Below are 18,459 nucleotides of genomic sequence, written 5' to 3' on the forward strand. Positions count from 1 at the left end.
ACCGTAAGTTTTGCTCACACCGTATAAATGTGATAAATTTATTCGGTAGAGTTGTTGCTAAAAGGTTGATAGAGTCGTTTGTTGTTGATCCACAAACAAATATATTATTTACTTTGTATTATATTGTATAAATACTAATTTTAATTGAATTTATTTAAGTAAATCTCGACATGTCATGTGAAAAGCTCCAGTGCATTCTATTGTGGTAAAATATAGCTAACAAACCGTATTAATATGAATCCCACTGGTGGTATGTCGATTTATATGTATACATGTGTGTTTCAATTGGTAAATATCATGATGATGGTCGCGGGTGTTTTTGGTCGAATGAGCAATACAGTCTCGAAAGTAATTCTTGTACAGAGTAAGCGTGAGTATACTCAACGTATACATGTAGGCAGACGCTTTAATATAGTCACCGTCAATCGTTTAGACAATCGCAATTACTGACAACGATTCCCGCAGGACGTCATGCTAATTAATATAACCGTTTGGACAATTTCGTTTGGGATTGACAGGAAAATGCGTTTGGAAGTTGCGTGAGAATTTAGTGTCATTCTCTTGCACTGTTTTGTTAAATTGTGACAAAGTGGTGTTAAGGGCCAGGTGAGGGAGACAGAAAGGGATAAAGAGAGAGTGAGTAGGAGAGGAAGGTTAATAGGGGGTTAGTAGTAGGAGAGGGTTCATCAGTAGCCTCGCAATTTGTCAGGTGGTAGACGAGAGACGGGAATAAATGGACAATTACACAAATACAATGTTTGACGTCATTTCAATGACGCGAGAGACACCTGTGATTGATTGTTAATTGCCTCGGTTTGTTACCCAGAGCTGGTGGTGGTGATGGAGGTGCCGGTGGGAGGTTGGCCCACTGGCATTCGTTGGTGCCACCAACTAATTCAATTCAGCTGATCGATTCAGAAGAGGTTTTCCACGCCGTTTTATTTTTTATTTTGTTAACATACATATTCACATCCTGTATTTATTTTATCCATCTACTAGTGTACCAGTATACTAGTATAAACGACTAGCTCACTATTTATCTATCTATTTTGTTGTATATTCTTTTTATTTATTTTTACGTTTTGTTTTATGAAACCCAATTTAAAATAAAATTCCTCGTATATATATATATATATATATATATATATATATATATATATATATATATATATATATATATATATCATATAGATACACATTTTGTTTGTTCATGCGAGCAAATGTCCCAAAGGTTTGCCCAAATTTTATCACTAATTTGAGCTAAATATTTACCCGAGTGTTAATTTTTAAAAACACAACACTGCTTTGATCGAGGATGTTGAAATAAATTGATGTAAATTATTACTTTCTTTTTTAAATTTTATTATTATTTTTTTTTTATTTATTTTTTGTTTCGACCACACCAGCGAGTCATTAAAAATATATAGCTTTCTGGCTAACTACATATCATTATGTGAGCAATACTAGTGGACATACTGAATGACTGAGCGTTTAAGTTGGACAAAATACATCCACCTAACCGGGACGAGCTACCTCTTCGCATGTTAATTTATTTTATGGCTTCAGAACTATAGACACCACAGAGACCCTACATGCTAATTCCCTTCTTTTCTCTTACTTCGTTTACTTAATTTCATTTTTAACCCTCTTTAATTACTGTCAATTGTCGAGACACACGGGAATAATGTCATTTTGTTATATTATTATTATTTTTATTTAAGGTATTTTATAATTTAATCATTGAGCTCGAGAATTTAATGTCTTATTATTTTTTGCTGAAATAATTTATTTCAAAGTATAACTTCTGAATCGGTATATATTGCGATTAAATTTCCACTAAATAATCATAAAATTGGTATAAGAGTCTTGAATATTTAAAACTAATAATCAATGACAATTAATGAAATTTTAATAAATGCAATCAATTGAATTGCAATGGACATAAATAGCTTAGTTGAGTAGAAAAAAAATGTTGAATAAATGTTTGTTTGATTTGCATAGAATCGACTTAATATAATGAAAGTTAGTCTTTCAGGTCGTCGACAGAAAGGATTCACGAAAGGCTTCATTAATTCATTTCATTTTAGCGCCGCGTCTACAATTCTCATCCCTTTTATTCTTATTCCTATTAGACTCTACTTAGTTACTTACTTATATTCTTATTCCACTTACTTTAATCGCTACGGTTCTTACCAATCTCCACTTGTTTTTACGCTTTATCCCTTACGGCTAATTCATTAATTAATTCCTTCTCCTCAATCCACCATTACTTTCTTATATTCACTCTCATCCCGCGCACTTGATTAAGGTGGGGATACCTTGAATAAGCTTAATCTTTTATATATATGTATATATGTATATATGTATATATATATATATAGATGGATATCTACCGACATTCTTCCCATTATTTTCTCTCACATTTATTCTTTGTCTTTTATTCCTTATACTCGGTACTTCCTCTGTACTATATAAATTCCCTTCTTTTAGCCCTTTCTGAGTAAAGGATCTCGGCAGTAAAGTAGTCGAGTCTTGTCCGTACTCTCGGCGCTAAAGTCGTTTGGGCCACTCGCTAATGACACTAATTACTAAATAAAATGCAATTACGCTAATGGTACTGGCATTTGAGTAGTGGACGAAAACGATGAGCAAGACAACGATAACTACGAATACGGTCCTCACTATGACACGTACGACGTAGCGTTTGTCCTTGTGGGTGATATTTCTTCGACGTTTAAATATTTCCACATCCTGTCAACACTCACAGCGAGATATGTCCCGAGATGGCAATCATTAATCACTAATTGATCGAGTCTCCGTACATTTATGTATTTTATTCGCATATTTTATTTTTATTCCCTCTTAAAGTTTTTTTTATTAGTTAATTAAAATTTTTTGTCCTCGGACTTTTAATGATTCTTTATAATAAGTTTCTTTACTTACTCTCCGTCTCATATTACTGAATATTAATTGGCAATTATAATTATTAATTGTTGGTAGTTTTGAGAATTTGATTGTTAAAAAAAAAAAAAAAATTAAGTTTAATAATATTTATCGTTTATCGTCGGCTTTTCAATATCGGGAGACTATTTTGAGTGTTAAAATGAATGCTTTGGGTGGGTTACTTGTTCGATTGTGTTTGAAGTCAAGTGTAAGATCGCGAAAAAGAAAAAATAATATAAATGTATAAAAGAACTGGATGAAAATAGCAAAAAAAAAATTCGAGTTGAAAGTGTTAGTGAAGAAGATACGGACGATTTGAAATGAATCGAGCAAACGGACAGACGTGACAGACATAATTCCCTGGTAAGAAGTACTTAGGGATTGAGGGAGGGCGAAACGATACTACTGTGAGACACCTGTCGATTCCCACTGGGGGAGTATTGTAGCTTACAGTCTATTTGCTATAAAGCTACAATCGATGTATACATTTCCTTAACTTCTACTCCTCTGTAATACTGGCGAGATTTTATTTATCAACTACAAGTATTCGAGTACTTCATGCGTAAACGGTTTAGAGCTTGCGGTTCGCTGAGTGATTTCATTTCGAAATACCAAAGAGAAGGCTTAGTAAACGAGATTGAAACATGAGCTTTTCTGTCAATTTTTCATGCTCCTGTTAACATCTTAACAGTTAACTATATATAGTGAATTTTTTTCAGAGATTATTAATTATAAATAACCTGTGCGAATAAATTTTGACGACTGTTAATTCACACGGGTATTATTTGTCAATGGGGTACATCGTAAGCGGCTTGTTATTATTATCTTTAAATAGTAGATACTTGTGTTATGCTGCGTGAAGAGTAAAATAGAGACTGAAGAGAAAGTAAAATTGAATTAGAAACAGTCGTAGAATAATGGATTATACACTAAGATATTTTGCATCTCAAGCCAACGAACTCTTTCACTATCTTAGGCTTTAATGAACTAAATTTAACGCGATCAGTACAAAATTGTTCGAGTGTATGTTTCACTCGAATTAATTCATCTTATATAATCTATAATTCTATTATGAATCGTCTTTAAATAACTTATCAGTTTAAGTTATTGTATTTTAAATAATTCAATACCAAAAATACTTGACAATTTTATTAAATGTTTTAATATTCTCAAATTTGTTATATTTCTCTTTAGAAAACGATTTTTGCTATTTTTTAACTATAAATTCATTCTCATAATGGAATGATAAGCATTTCACCTGAAGAGTTGAAAATTTGTTATGTTAAATGACTTTTTTTATTATTTATATTAAAGCATATGTGTTGCTGTTTAATTACTCATGAGTACGGTGTTTTAATTAACACTGACATGCATAAGTATATATGTATGTGTGAGAATCTATATGTTTCTGAGAATGTGGGAGTGTAAACCACGGGAAAATGTTTAAGGCTTTTTCTATTGCATATACAGTTGAACGTTTCATGCCTCTTCTCGTGGACCTCATTAAGCCGTAGTATAAGAAACTACGATAATTGCCGTCGACAATGAATCAGGATCTCTCTAGCGTTTCGATATCTCTTGACATTATTAATTTGACCGGAAGAATGCAACTTCTCTCTCAAGTTCTTCGCTGCACTCAAAGAATAAATGTAATTAGCTAATTAGTCAATGTTAGCCAATGCCCGGAGTAATTGATTGATAATTACTGATTGTCAATTAGATATTATTTCTTACATTTCCTTTGATTGAAACTGCTTAGTTCGGATTAAAAATTCAATAATGAGTTATGGTAAAATTATTATGTTCTAGTATAATTGATTTCTTAAAAAAATATTTTGTAAATATATTTTAGTGGAGTCTGAAGCGTTGTAAGAGTTGAAATTCGCGACCTAAGAGCTTACGAATAAAGCTTCGTATTATTATTATTTCGGGAAATGTTAGAAAAATATTTTTTTCGGACCAATCAGAGACCCTAAAAAAAAAAATTCGATAGTTAAAAAATAAAAAAATCAATATGAAATTTTTGTACTGAATCGAGACTAATTTAATCGAGTATCCCAATCTCGTCTCATTGAAGCGTTATGACTGTCGAAATCGTTGACTAGCATACTAATGGCAATAGCCAAACGATTGCTATCACTAACATGGTTTTATTTACAATACTAATATATAATACCATGCAAATGTTAGTAATACTAAAACTGGATACTAGTATTTCGGTAGGTATTGCGAAATGTCCACACTAGAACTAATATATCGATACAAGTTTTAGGGGTACTGTGCAAAAAGGGTTGTAGAGACATTCATAGACATGTACTTGTGACAGTGTGTGAGTGAAATTCGTTATGTGTTGTACTGAATAAAAGAGAATTGATTTTACTGGTGGATACTTTGTGAAACCAAATCTGACCACACTCTCGCCATTAACAATGATAAAAATAATCCAATCGTCTCGTTCGTTTGATCTATCAGTATCTGTGTTATTATTGTTGTCATTTAGTTATTATTATTATTATTATTATTATTATTATGACGCTTTTTGTACAACGCTTTTTAAAATGCCGAGCAGAGTGGATTATTACCAACGCAGTGCTTTTGGAACATATATTGTTGAATAAAAAATAATATATTATTGGTAGAATTTAAATATAACGTAAAGTGACGCACCGTGCACTGTCGATATTTTATTTACTTTCATTTTATAAATATCAATTATTTAACTTAATATCATTGAATTCGATATTCTTTGCGGTGATTATTTTTATCATCATTAAATATTTTATTTACCGTGAATTTTTTTTTTATTTAATAAATGAAATATCAAAAGCTGCTTTTAATTTTCATCAGCAAAAGGATTCGAGGACTTGAAAAATTATAATTATAACATTAAATTAAATAATTTATTTTACATTTAATAAAATATTCGCTAACATAAATTTTAATTCAACGATGGATGAAAATATTAAGTCAAAAAGTAATAAAATTTATTCTGGTGGAATTACAGTTGAGATATAGTGAGTTAATTGTGGATAGGAAGACTTTAGGGTAACAAGTCTGGTATGGAAGCAAGGATATTTCTTTATTACACTTTCTACTCTATACTGCGGCATTTGACTTAGTCTGTATGAAGTTGGCCTAATCGGAAGCTTAATGTCAAAATAAAATGTTTCTGGTGTGTGGGTTTATGTGTGTGAGAAAATGTACAACTCATATACTTGCGGCGTAAATATTCGCACTCGCGAAGTAAAGAGAAGAGTAGTCCATGGAACATTTAATTCGACGTACAACATTCCGCCATACACACCACACCTGCTTTGCTGTTTCGGTTGCCCGTAAAAGGATAAAGTACTGTGCTGCAATACCACATATTCTGTGCTGTTTTTCTCACTACCCTACTAGCTACTAGCTCTTATTTGCGCATCGCCCGTGAAATCATTTCTGTTTATATATTTTCTGCACAGAGTATCTGACGTTATTGTTTCACTATGAAAACTCCGTCCGAGTACTTTTCTCGAGACATAAGAATTTTTACGAGTGTTACCATACACACTGTACTATCTCTTCGAATGAAATAGCATGAGACTTTTATTTTATTGATTATTGTACATTTTTCATATATAAATTTGTTAGGTTCCTTTTTTTTCGTTTCACTAAACATAAATTTCATTGCTCAATTATTTATTTACTATGTTCTGTTTAGTAAAGTGAGTGTTGATAAACAATTTATAAATAAGTGAGAATCTTTAAACTCACACTAAAACTATTTTAAGTAAATTTTATAAAAAAAAACGTGGAGACAAATTTCGTTCAGTCTCAATTGAGTGCTTGGTTTCACATCTGTAGATGTAATAAATAAAATAATGAATTTATCTTCCTAAGTATCAAAAGCTAATAGACCTTTTTTCTACAAAATAAATTACATAGGTAATTTGACAGTTGATATATTAATATATTTATTGCGATTGAGGTTAATTAAAAATATAAATGTCTAGGCACTGTAAATGTCTAGTAAAATATATCTATGTATCTCGGGAAATACATTTGGAACTTTGCTCTGACGTTTGATTGCGACTTCATATGTAATTCATACGCGGCATGTTCCGTTAACTGACAGATCGCAAACTTTTGGGAAATATTTGTCTGTCAAACGTTTTCCACGTCCACTTTTGTCCGACCATTATCTTCTCTAACCACTCCAGCAATTTCTCTTGTAGATCGACGTCATTTTTACTTGATAAACCAACGCTTTTTATTTAACCTCTCTCGTTGTGTTTCATTTCTGGTCTTCATTCCCCAAGAGAAAATGATAAACTCGTTACTCGGTTTCCTCTCGTCGGCGGTGGATAAATCGATTTATCATACATTCTATTCGTACGTGGCTTCAACAACTTGTGGACTTTTAGATTAGACATCATGGGTACGTGATAAAAAATAAAGAATACTCAATAAACATAATGAATCCCAAATTTTTCACACAATAGTTTTTTTCTTTGAATTTAATTAAAAATTTTTTTTCAACCTAAACATTAATTAAATCTTTTTAAAAAGGTCATAAATATAAAAATAATTACAGAATTAAAGTCTTGAAAATATATCTTAGATGGATAGTACAAAGAGTTTGTACGACAGTCAAATATTTACGCGTAAACAAAAATTACTATAGAGTATACGCGGAAGATTATTTAACGTCGATGATGATGAAGAAGTTTGTAGATGCTCGTGCACGCCCGCTGTTTACTCGTCGCAACACGAGGACATTAGCATACCAAGGAGGATTCTTGGAGTTGGCTTACGAGCGCCAAAAAGTAGCCCAAGGCATCGCACGAACGTGCTCTGTACTTACCGCGAAATGAATCAAGTGCCTTGCATCCAAAGGCGGGCAGGTGCTTATTACTTACTTCAAACTCCCCTCAGTCTTACTCTCTTTCTCTTATTATCTCTATAACATATCTATCTTTATGCTCCTTACTTTCTCTTTTACGCATTCTTCAAGACGAGACTATCCATATATTCTTGACCGAAAACCTCCCTCGCCCTGGGGTCATCCGAGGAGTTCTCTGCCTCGATCAGTCCGCCGCCTCCTCAGTCTGCATTACCCTACACTATACTACCTATATACATTATAATCTTTAACTCAAAATTCTACATTCTACATATCACATATTGTATCCAGTGTACCGTATGTACCAACACAATACCTTACATGTTCTTAGTTTTGGACTCCTCAAGCCCCAATTTTCGATCTTCTACCGACATTTTTGTTTGCCACTGACTTCAACACCAACAAATACCGTGACAGATAATAGCCATATGAGTCTCTGTACTTACATACATACCTATATGTATGTTTATATCTATATATATATATATATATATATATATATATATATATATATATATATATATATATATAATGCGGTTGATCGATTCGATCTCTATCGATATTTCTTTGTATCAAAATACATGATATGATGTGGTGAAAGTTTTTGATTCACATGCAATTGAGATCGACAGCAGGTGTTGTTCATTTCTTTTCTTGTATTAATATTTATCACTTTGTGAATAATCTTTCAAAATGTACAATAATAATCATTACTATTATCAGAATCTGACCAAAATATTTTTTTATTTAAAAAAAAAAATTTATAAACTATTTAAAACAAATTGCTATATATTCCTTCCTGGAATACGTGTGAATATTTAAGCATTCCAATGTTGAAATTTGTTCTCGAAACAATGTTCTCCCGATGGCTATTTTTGGGTTTTTATTCCATATAATTAATTAGCAGATTGGTATTCCGTGTGGGACGTTAATTATTTCGATGAAATTTCAAGTATTTAATGTAATTAAAATTTATTATAATTTAATGGTTTTACTAAAAACACACAGATCGGTATAAAGGTAGTTGGGTATTAAATTATTTAATCGGAGTTCTTATTCATCATGAATTTTATATACCTGCTATTGAGAGCTTTTTTAAGTGGTCAAATTTTCGGGTATTGAAATGTCCTTACGCAGGAGTTTATGGAAGCAGGTAAATTCAACCTCGGGGTTTAGTTGTACGAGAAGTATAGATGGAGAATGTGAATGCGCCTTTAATGGCGGCCATCCCAGAATCGCCTTGGGCGGCTATTGTCTCGGTTTATGCTCTCCCTACCCAACATACTCCACTCTTGTGACCGTATCGTCATGAATACATACACTACGTATAATATACCTATCACTATTATGGTTATTATCATTATTATTTTTATTATTGTTACATTATACTATTTGGATTTTTTTAAGAGACTGGACATTCGAACATAACGTCATAATGCATTGCATAAAAAATTTAAAATCTTTGTAAACATGCAAATGAAAAATTTTATGCGAAAGCAGATTTATTTTTTTGACGAATTAAGTTTTTAATGAACGGATTATAATTATTTTACATTAACAGATTTAAATCTTACTTTTCTTATTATAAATAAATATAAAAAAAACAAAATTGTGTTACGTCGAAAACACAACTAAAATTTAATTATTTTTTTCCTAGCCGTTAGGCTAATAGATAAGGATCTGAAGCTTTATGGGAAGGGGTTGAAGTTATAATATAAGAAAATGAATTCAATTTAATAAATATATTATAAAATTATCATACAAAGATTTGAATTATTAAAACAAACATAAAAATCTCAATTAAGAACTTACCTAAATGTCATTGTTACCGTTTCTTTACATAATTGAAATTTACTTTACTAACAATTGTTTTTTTGAATCTGACGCGTGGTTTCATTGAAACTTATAAAAACTTTTTCGATGTTAACACTAGGACGTCAGGACAACGAGAGATATTTTTGTTGAAAATCGTAAAGGTGTCGAATTTTAGGGCGTTACTTATTTTTACTAGATGGGAGAAATAATGTCCAATTATTTTTCTATTTCCTTGAGCCCTTGCCCTCTCTCTTAGATTTTTCTATAATGTTGCATGAGTCCCCTCTACTTGGGTCAGAGTACAATATCGCTTCTCCTTTACTCTTATGCTCTATTATACATCTATGTGTTTGTGTATACGTAAGCGCATTTATGCATAGACAAAGACATACATGTGTACTATTTTACATTAAATTATTTACTGTGACCAAATTTTTATATTAAATTAGTTAGATAAAAATTAATTTGTGCATAGATTACAAATTATCATTAGTTTCTTAGATCTAAATTTTTCTTTTTATTTAAGTCGTTATTTTATTCGAAAATAAAAGAAAACATTTATTTATTTTTTTTTGTTTAAACTTAAATTATAGTTATTAAATTTTGTTCCTTAAATTATCAACATATATTTTTTTTTCTGTTGATACTAGAATTATCATAACATTCCTTTTATTTTTTTCTTTTATCATTATTTACTTTTATTTTATTTAAACTATTGTTTATATATACATTTATTTTGTTATCGAAAACTTCTATTTCGGATCTCGACAAAGTTTAAAATTCCATTAGGGTATTTGTTCAGGCTCAAATCCCTTAGTATGGTCAGGCCCAACTAAAACTAAATTTTTCAAATAAGTTTCTTTTGAAAATACTATTGATAAATTTGAAGATAAAAATTTAAAAATAAAATAAATGTATGTAATTAGTTGTAAGAACATAAAACTATTTATGAATAATTAAATTCCATTTGTTATAAAATAAAAATGTCGGACGCTGAGTCCGACATAACAATTGAATAATGCTCGTAGAATATTTCCAAGTTGTAAGTAGATTATAAATTAACAAAAAATACACGTTTATATACACGGATTTTGGTATTATCTTCTGGAGTACAATACAAGTGGGGAAAATGGTTAAATTTTCGTGTACTTGAAAATGCACACGCGAGATTTTCTGTATATGTTTTGTCGAATATGACCGAGCGAAACAAGTGTAGTGAGGATGAAGGAGTGTATGAAGGTAAAAAGAGTAGCATAGAGGGAGAATGAGTAGCAGGGTATAGAGAAAAGAGGACATTAAGCGCTCACGAAAGTCCCTCGTACTCGTACTCGGTTTATCCCATGTAAACTAAGTCGGCAGTGTGCAAGCGGTCTCGTCGCTTTTCTTTCCACGAAAAGAAGAACAATAGGCAGATTTTATCCCGTGAGCAAGTACATACCAGCGGTACCGCGAACGCGAGTTAGAGAGTCCGTCGACCACTTCCTCTCATTCCTTTCTTTGGTACCCTCCCTTTCCCTTCTTCGCTGGTTTCATTCCAAGTGAAAATAAGCTTTCCACTTTAAACAAAATACACCATTGGAATTAACTTCTTAGTCTGCCAGTTATTACCCTGACTTTTATATAAAACAATGATAATATACTCCAAAAAAATTAAATATCAAAAAAGCAGAAGAGGGACAGGCTGGTACACACATTTACTTTTCTTAAATCTTCAATTTTCAGATATATTTATTTGTGTTTTATGTCTGTTATTTTTTTTTTTTTGTCAAAACTGAAGCCGGATTGCCGAATAGTCGGTATTGTTAAATATTTAAACGGTTATTTACGTTCATCAAACATGTTGATCCGTACTAATTTAAGTCTAGTGTGTATTATTAACAAATTCACGAGATTTTCAGATATACCCAAGCCCGCCGTGTACATTGCGCGCTTTTTAATCTCTCAATGGTCCTCGACGAAAGCTCTCATCGTTGTTCCTCGCTCTTCAGTTTCGCTTCGATATTCATATCTATAACTATATATACATACATACTACACGTACTATATTCGTATTTATATGAATAGTTGAATATTTTTAGGATATTTTGCTACATAAATCCAGCTCGAGTTCTGTATCTCGCTAATCGTTTACTAATATGTCAGTATTTATATTCTATTTCAGTTGTTCTATTTATTGTTACTGTCATAATCATTATTTTTGTTTTTAAATCGCTCGCTATTCTAGATTCGTAAAATGTATTTTTATTTTTCGACATCCTATTTTACATTTTAGCCATTTTATAAGTATATCCAAGTACGAGAGGACGAAATATTTTAGGACGTACACGAGTAGATGTGTTTCATTTGTTTGTTTGTTATTTTTATTCGTGCTTATTTTAACGAATGTGAGCTAGGCTGGTTTAATATTGAGACAAAAAGCGACTGGGGATAAATAGAAGGATTTCCTCGACGGAAAGCTGTAGCTAAGTTGGAAAATGGCTGGGCTTAAATGTAAGGGAGCTAGACAATGTCATGCACAGTACTATGTACAGAACGATGGAGACTTTTCGAATGATAGTGATTATACCAGAGTGCATTTGAGAGTGTACACATGACCTCAGATTAGCATCGTATATAATAGCCGAGACACTGCTTTTTAAGTATCTGTTACCATCAGACATTAAAAAAATTTCCCGTGGTTTTTCATACACGTTTTGCGTCCATTGTGATTGTTATTTTACAAATAATGGGAACATTGTTCAAAAGTTTTCGAAACAAGAGACGGGAGACATCCTCGACGTACGGTACACCCGATGTACCGAGGACAAAGTACTTGCACGCGTGTCATTTAAATGACGGTTGTTTTTACTGTAAAATAGATCGGAGTTGAGGATAAAGAGAAAATAAAGTAGGAAAGACGGTTATTTCACGTTTTTTGGCCCCGAGCCCAACAAATAAGGGCTTGACCTCAAGATAATGATAGTCTTTGAGCGCCTGGCGCCTCACATAACAGCGTTAAGCTATAATGATAGATCTCGGTCTTCCAGTACCACGCTCTTGCTATAAATCATTTATTTTCTTCCGATACATAGTATGTATTACATACGCTTTGTGTGAGTACACAATGCAATTATGTATGTTTATACTCTTCACTTTATTTTATTTATATTCGAGTTAGTTTACTAGTAAAATATAATAATATAATTATAGAGTACACGTGAAGACGCGAGTAACATTTTTTCCGAGCTGCTGCGTTTTATATAGCCAGAAGAATTATTAATATAAATTAAACGCGGTAAAAAATTTTTTAGTGCTCCAGTAACTCAGAATTTATAGGGTATTTCTTTAGATTGACTAATTATTTTAATGATAAAAGTAAATTTAAAATGCAGATAACACAAAGGATAAATTTTATTGGGTTATATATTCTTATGTAAATCTTTATTCTTAAGAGTTCTTTTTCATTTCACGTGGCTTTTATTGTATTAAAAAAAATAAAAAAGGGTTGAAGGTTTCTCTTTATTCTTTCATACACTTTTATCCCATCAACTGCACATACCCACTGAGTATGCAGACGAATATATTTACTTAGGGTAATTATTTTACTTTAAAAAATCTCCCAAGTTCTACTTTGTTCGGTGTGCATATTCAATTATCCTCCAAAAAAAATTAAACTACGTTAAATTAATAACCTTAATAATGATAATAATAATAATAATATCTATGATATTTATTCTTATCATTACGTTCAAGAGATGGGTATGCCTAGAAATATAGATTGTTTAAATTATTTTTTTCAGTAAATTCAATCCTTTTAAATATTGATAGAGACTTTGAAGTATTTTTTATAATTTACACACTTATTTTTTACTTTACTATTCATTAAAATCATTTCTATAAAAATAAATACTTTTTGTATCCAGAAAAATACGAACAACTCTTCTAAGAAAACAAAACTAACCAAGAAAATTCTATAATTTCAAGCTATTATTAGCAATAAATTTTACACTAAAGAGAATACAAAAGACACAACAAGGCGGTCTATTTAAAAGCCCAGTATAGGTAAAGAAGCGATTCCGTTTGAAGCACCATTTACGTTCGCGTGTCTCCAGTTATTCATTTCGTGTTTCTGTTAGATTATTGTGTCGCCAGTGCTCGGTAAACACACGACTTACCAAGGGTTTATTTATTTTATTGATTCCAAAACCCAAAGGGTCTTGAATTTCGCGTCATAGCCCCTTCCAGGTTCTCCAAACAGTAGCTCTTTGTTGGTGTATATTATATTTAAAAAAAACCAATGTGATACTGTATGTATATTAAAATTATCTGGTATCTTTAATCTGCTTTACCTGAATGTGTCACTCATGTACAGTTCGACGACCATAGAGTGTACAAACAGCGTACACCAGCGCAGGAAAAAAAGATCTCAATCTTCTCGAATTTCTAATTCTCATTTCACCTCAACTCGTGTATAGTAGTTTATTACACCAACTTTAATCATACTTTATTCAATACCTCCATCAGATATAATAGGGCCGACCATTAATGACCGTTATCACTTATACTGGACATAGTCTATAGCAAGCCCTCGTCAACAAAATAGAGTTTATAAATAAAAATTGAAATAATTAAAAACAAACTCATTATTTTTTCGAGCTGCTAACTGTTGATTAATCTACAGTTACCGAGTTAAGTAATAAAAAAATAATATAAATAATTGAATGGGTTAGTCGAGCTAAAGGCTAAAGTCATTGGTAGTGGACCTTACATGAGCCGTCGGAAGCCTTTTGGACATCAAAGCGTTCCACAAGGCTTCCTGGGTAATTAATTTTCTCCCCTCATTCACCTTGGCACGAAACTCCGTGGAAACGTTATTTCTTTACCTCCCCACGAACTAACGTCTTCCCTTTTGTGCTGGTACTGCTTAGCTTAGCTTTTAACTTTTGCGACTGTCGCTGTGGTAGTGACTATAGCGCCCGCCAGGAGTCTATACAATAACGAATGGGCCCATAAGTTAAAACGGTATACACTGAAGACTAGATTGTAGTGTAAGTAGTATAAGTAGCTGTATTTGTACCAGCAACAGTCGTAGTATTATTAGTAGTATTAGTAGTATCAGTACGGTAGTAGTAGGTACACTGTTGTATACTGCTTTTGTATACTTAACATCTTTCCTGCATGCCTCGGACGACCGCGGAACATGCAAGAAGAAAAATTACTTGTCACTAAAGCGTTATTTTATCGTTGATGTAAACATTGCCGCATGCTTAACCTTCGTCCCTTTATTTCTGTGTGAGCAAATACCTTTCTGACTGACGAGCAAATTATTTGATACATTTATCAATCATACTTTTCATAATGATTAATCATGCAGGATTTATCTCCCTCAACTTTATTTACACTGCCGAAGCTTTCGTTTATACTGTTAAAACATGTTATTCTACGTTACTCATCCTCGAATTTTCGGAGATTAGGTCTATGACTAGGACTAGGCCCTGCGGCTGATCATCGATGAAATTACTACTCGGAGTAGATAACATCGTTGATATTACTGCTTGTAAGTAGTTAAGAGCGTAGCATTGATAAAAGACAAAGTACAGTTTGATGGAGGCACTTTGGTGTGTTCTGGTGATAATTATCTCTTGTGATAATGATTAGTGCTTTCTTTGGCAGGTGTTCGTATGCATTAATAGCCAGTTACGGCGGGAATAGTGTGTGAGAACAGGTGAATGTGGAATCCAATCGTAAATGACTTCTCAACATCAATGTTACACGCTCCTCCTTCTCAGAGCTTGCGGAGGAGTGGCTATCGAATGCGCCTGCGTTTATTAGCTCCACCTTTATTCGCGAACTCTCCAAGTTTCCCGCGCAATACCGCGCAGCGCGCAAAAAAGCTCAGAGCTTTTTCATTTTTTAACGGTTAATTGCTTAGATTATTCGTGTATAGTAGGAAATAGTCTGAGTTTTAGTTCTCAATTTCAAATTATTTCACCATTGTTGTACAATGTATAAATGTTTATTGATATTGTTTACTCGCGCGCGCTAGATGGCGCTGGTATAATCATTTATGTTTAACTAGACTAGGAGAAGGGGGGGAGATGATTATAAAAATTCTTCAGATAGAGTGTAGACAGACTGTCCATGTACTTATAATGCATCAGATGATCGTTTCTATCTTACCTCTGCTTCTTACATTCATGCTATCCTGATAGTTTTTTTAAGCCGACATTTCAATGTTTCATCCAGGACCAATTTAAAATTTTTAATTTATTGTCGAGTAGGTTTATTGAGGCTTGTAACTAATCAATTGATTACATCATAAAAATGGGGTGAAATGAAATTTTTATTGATTGGCATTAACTCCCAAACTGTTGGCTCTGGAAAACGATTCTTTTAAGGATTTTTAGTGATTAAAATTTTTAAATCTTTCAAGTCAAAAAATTGTTCTTACATTAATAATTTAAGTTTTATGAATTTCAAAGTAATCGAGATAAAATTAATGCAATGAGGCTATGATTAAACGTATTTGAATAGAATGTATGCATATAAATATTTAAATTTGAGGAACAAATATTATGAGGTCCGCAAGCTCGGCATCCCCAGATGAGAATCGAGAGACGGTGCAGCCACCCTCGGCTGTGATGTTCAACGGGCAATCACCCCCTTGCATTTGCCAAGCGCACGCTCGTATTTGCAGCTTTCAGTCGTCCGCGAACGAGCGTCGCGAGTGTCACGTTATTCTTGGTCCTTCGTATCGTCACTGTCCTGAAGCGAGGTCGAACCCTCACGAGACACGCTCACGCAATTATTATTCCGTCAATCTTTCTTGATATTAGCTCACAATAAATCTAACCAATCCTTGTTTTGGAGCCAAGCACAATTTTTTTTTTTAAATTGAATTTTTTATAGACAAATTTATTTTAAAAAGTGGAAATTTTTTAATAAACATATTCAAATTTCAAATAAAGTAATAAAAAAATTTACATACTTTGTGATGATTAATTACTCGTCGAGTAAAAATATTGAATAAATTTTCAAGAACCATTAATCTTTTTTGTTTTTTTTTTTTTACATATGGATACACTTTTATGTAAAAATATAACGTGCAATTTTTTCGAATATTGAATTTCAAATTGACAAATAAAAAAAAAAGTAAACAAAAAACATTACTGCTCGTGCTATTGTCATTCTCGCGTGTACACGATCAAACAGAGTTCGTGTGGATACCACGTGGTAGACGAGGGATCAACAAAGAAGGGGAAGATCAAGTTACTACCACTGATAGGCTAGAAATCATTTGGCCTTTTCGACGCCAGTTTACTATTATTTTACACCCAATCTTGTAAGTAATACATTATAAATAATTGCGTACAATATTTTCTAGTTTATAAAAAATGAATATTTTGTAAATATAACCAGGAAAAAAAGAATTTTTTGTACAAAGGAAATTTTGATAAACATCAAAGTTATTTTTGAGCAAGAAAAAATTTTTTGATTCAAGAAAATTTGGCTTTGTTCAATAAATTTTTAGTCTTCCTTATTATTTTTTTACGCCAAAAAAATTAATTCTCGACTCAAGAATTTTTTCATCCTGTGTAATATCGTCGATCGTATTATATGAATTTAGATCTAGATTTAATTTTCGAATCATGTATCACGAAGGGTATTATGTATTTATTGAATGTAGCAACGTGAATTTAATGTAAGCAAGTTTGAGAAGTTTTAACGAGTCAATAGACAATTTGCCTATTAACCAATGCAGGTTCTTCCGGTAATGAAAGCCATTGTTCGAGTTATCTTGTCGACGACACCAACAACCTGGTTCTCTAGTTTATTGGTATGTGTATTCATATATGTTTCGTTTCATTGTATCCAATTTCTCTTCATTTGCATCAATAACATGGTCAAGTTCTGGGTACTTTTGTATACTAAGTTGGCAATTTAATTCGAGAGAATTTAATATTTTAATTTAATACACTGATAGAAGGATTTGTTAATAGTTAAAAATATTTGTTAATATTTAATAAATCATTTATTAGATATTAACAAATATTTTTAACTATAAACAAATCCTTCTATCAGTGTAGGAAGATTGTTTAAATTGGTCTAGTTTTTTTATTTAGTGGAATTAAAAAAATTTTATAAAATTTTTGATTTGAATGGAATGGAAAAAAATGAAATCGTATTAGAGAGCGATAAGCCGAAAAAAATTGATTGAAGAGAAGGTTAATAGTAGTATAGTAATGATAACGATAATTATAATAATATATTTTGAGGAAACGATAATTTGGTGACTTAAAAGCGAATTAAAACTTTCTCTTTTTTGTCTCTTTCGGTTAACAGAAACTCTCTCTTTCTGTTGGTCGTCCAAGGTTGTTATATGGCGATATAATACTGCACGAGTGTACAGAATATAGTATAGAAGTCGGGAGGCAGCGTGTCCCGGAGCGAAGCGGCCACCTCTTGCGAATAGTGTTTTTGTTTTTTTAGCTTAACGCGGTGCGGCTGATAGGTTCATGGTCGTATGTGTGCTGAACGCCACGGGCGAATTTGCGAGGCGCGAAAAAGATCCTGGCATGATTAGGAGAACATCAAGAGCTGAGAGGTAGCACAGGACTAAACGTCCAAGGAGAAGAAGGAGAGAGGACGTGGGCAAGATAGAGATGAGCGAGAGATCCTATAGCTACAAGAGGTAGACAAGGAGAAAGCGATATTGCGAATTCGAGATTTCAGACTCAAGGACATTTGCCCGGACTCCATATACCCACTCTTTTTTATTTTTTAGCCTACCTACTGCATACATACGTGCTCTGTGATTTTTAAACTACTGTATACTTTGA

At 32.3% G+C, this 18,459-nt stretch overlaps 1 protein-coding gene across 2 annotated transcripts in view; it reads left to right on the plus strand.

Moving 5' to 3' along the window:
• LOC141529372 (uncharacterized) overlaps positions 1-18,459 on the plus strand; it is a 201,909-nt gene that overhangs the window by 927 nt on the left and 182,523 nt on the right. The window lies entirely within an intron of this gene.

This window comes from Cotesia typhae, unplaced genomic scaffold (genome assembly GCF_013202065.1).
Source record: "Cotesia typhae breed Kobodo isofemale line unplaced genomic scaffold, CoteBio_Ctyphae contig_48, whole genome shotgun sequence".
Taxonomy (NCBI): Eukaryota; Metazoa; Arthropoda; class Insecta; order Hymenoptera; family Braconidae; genus Cotesia; species Cotesia typhae.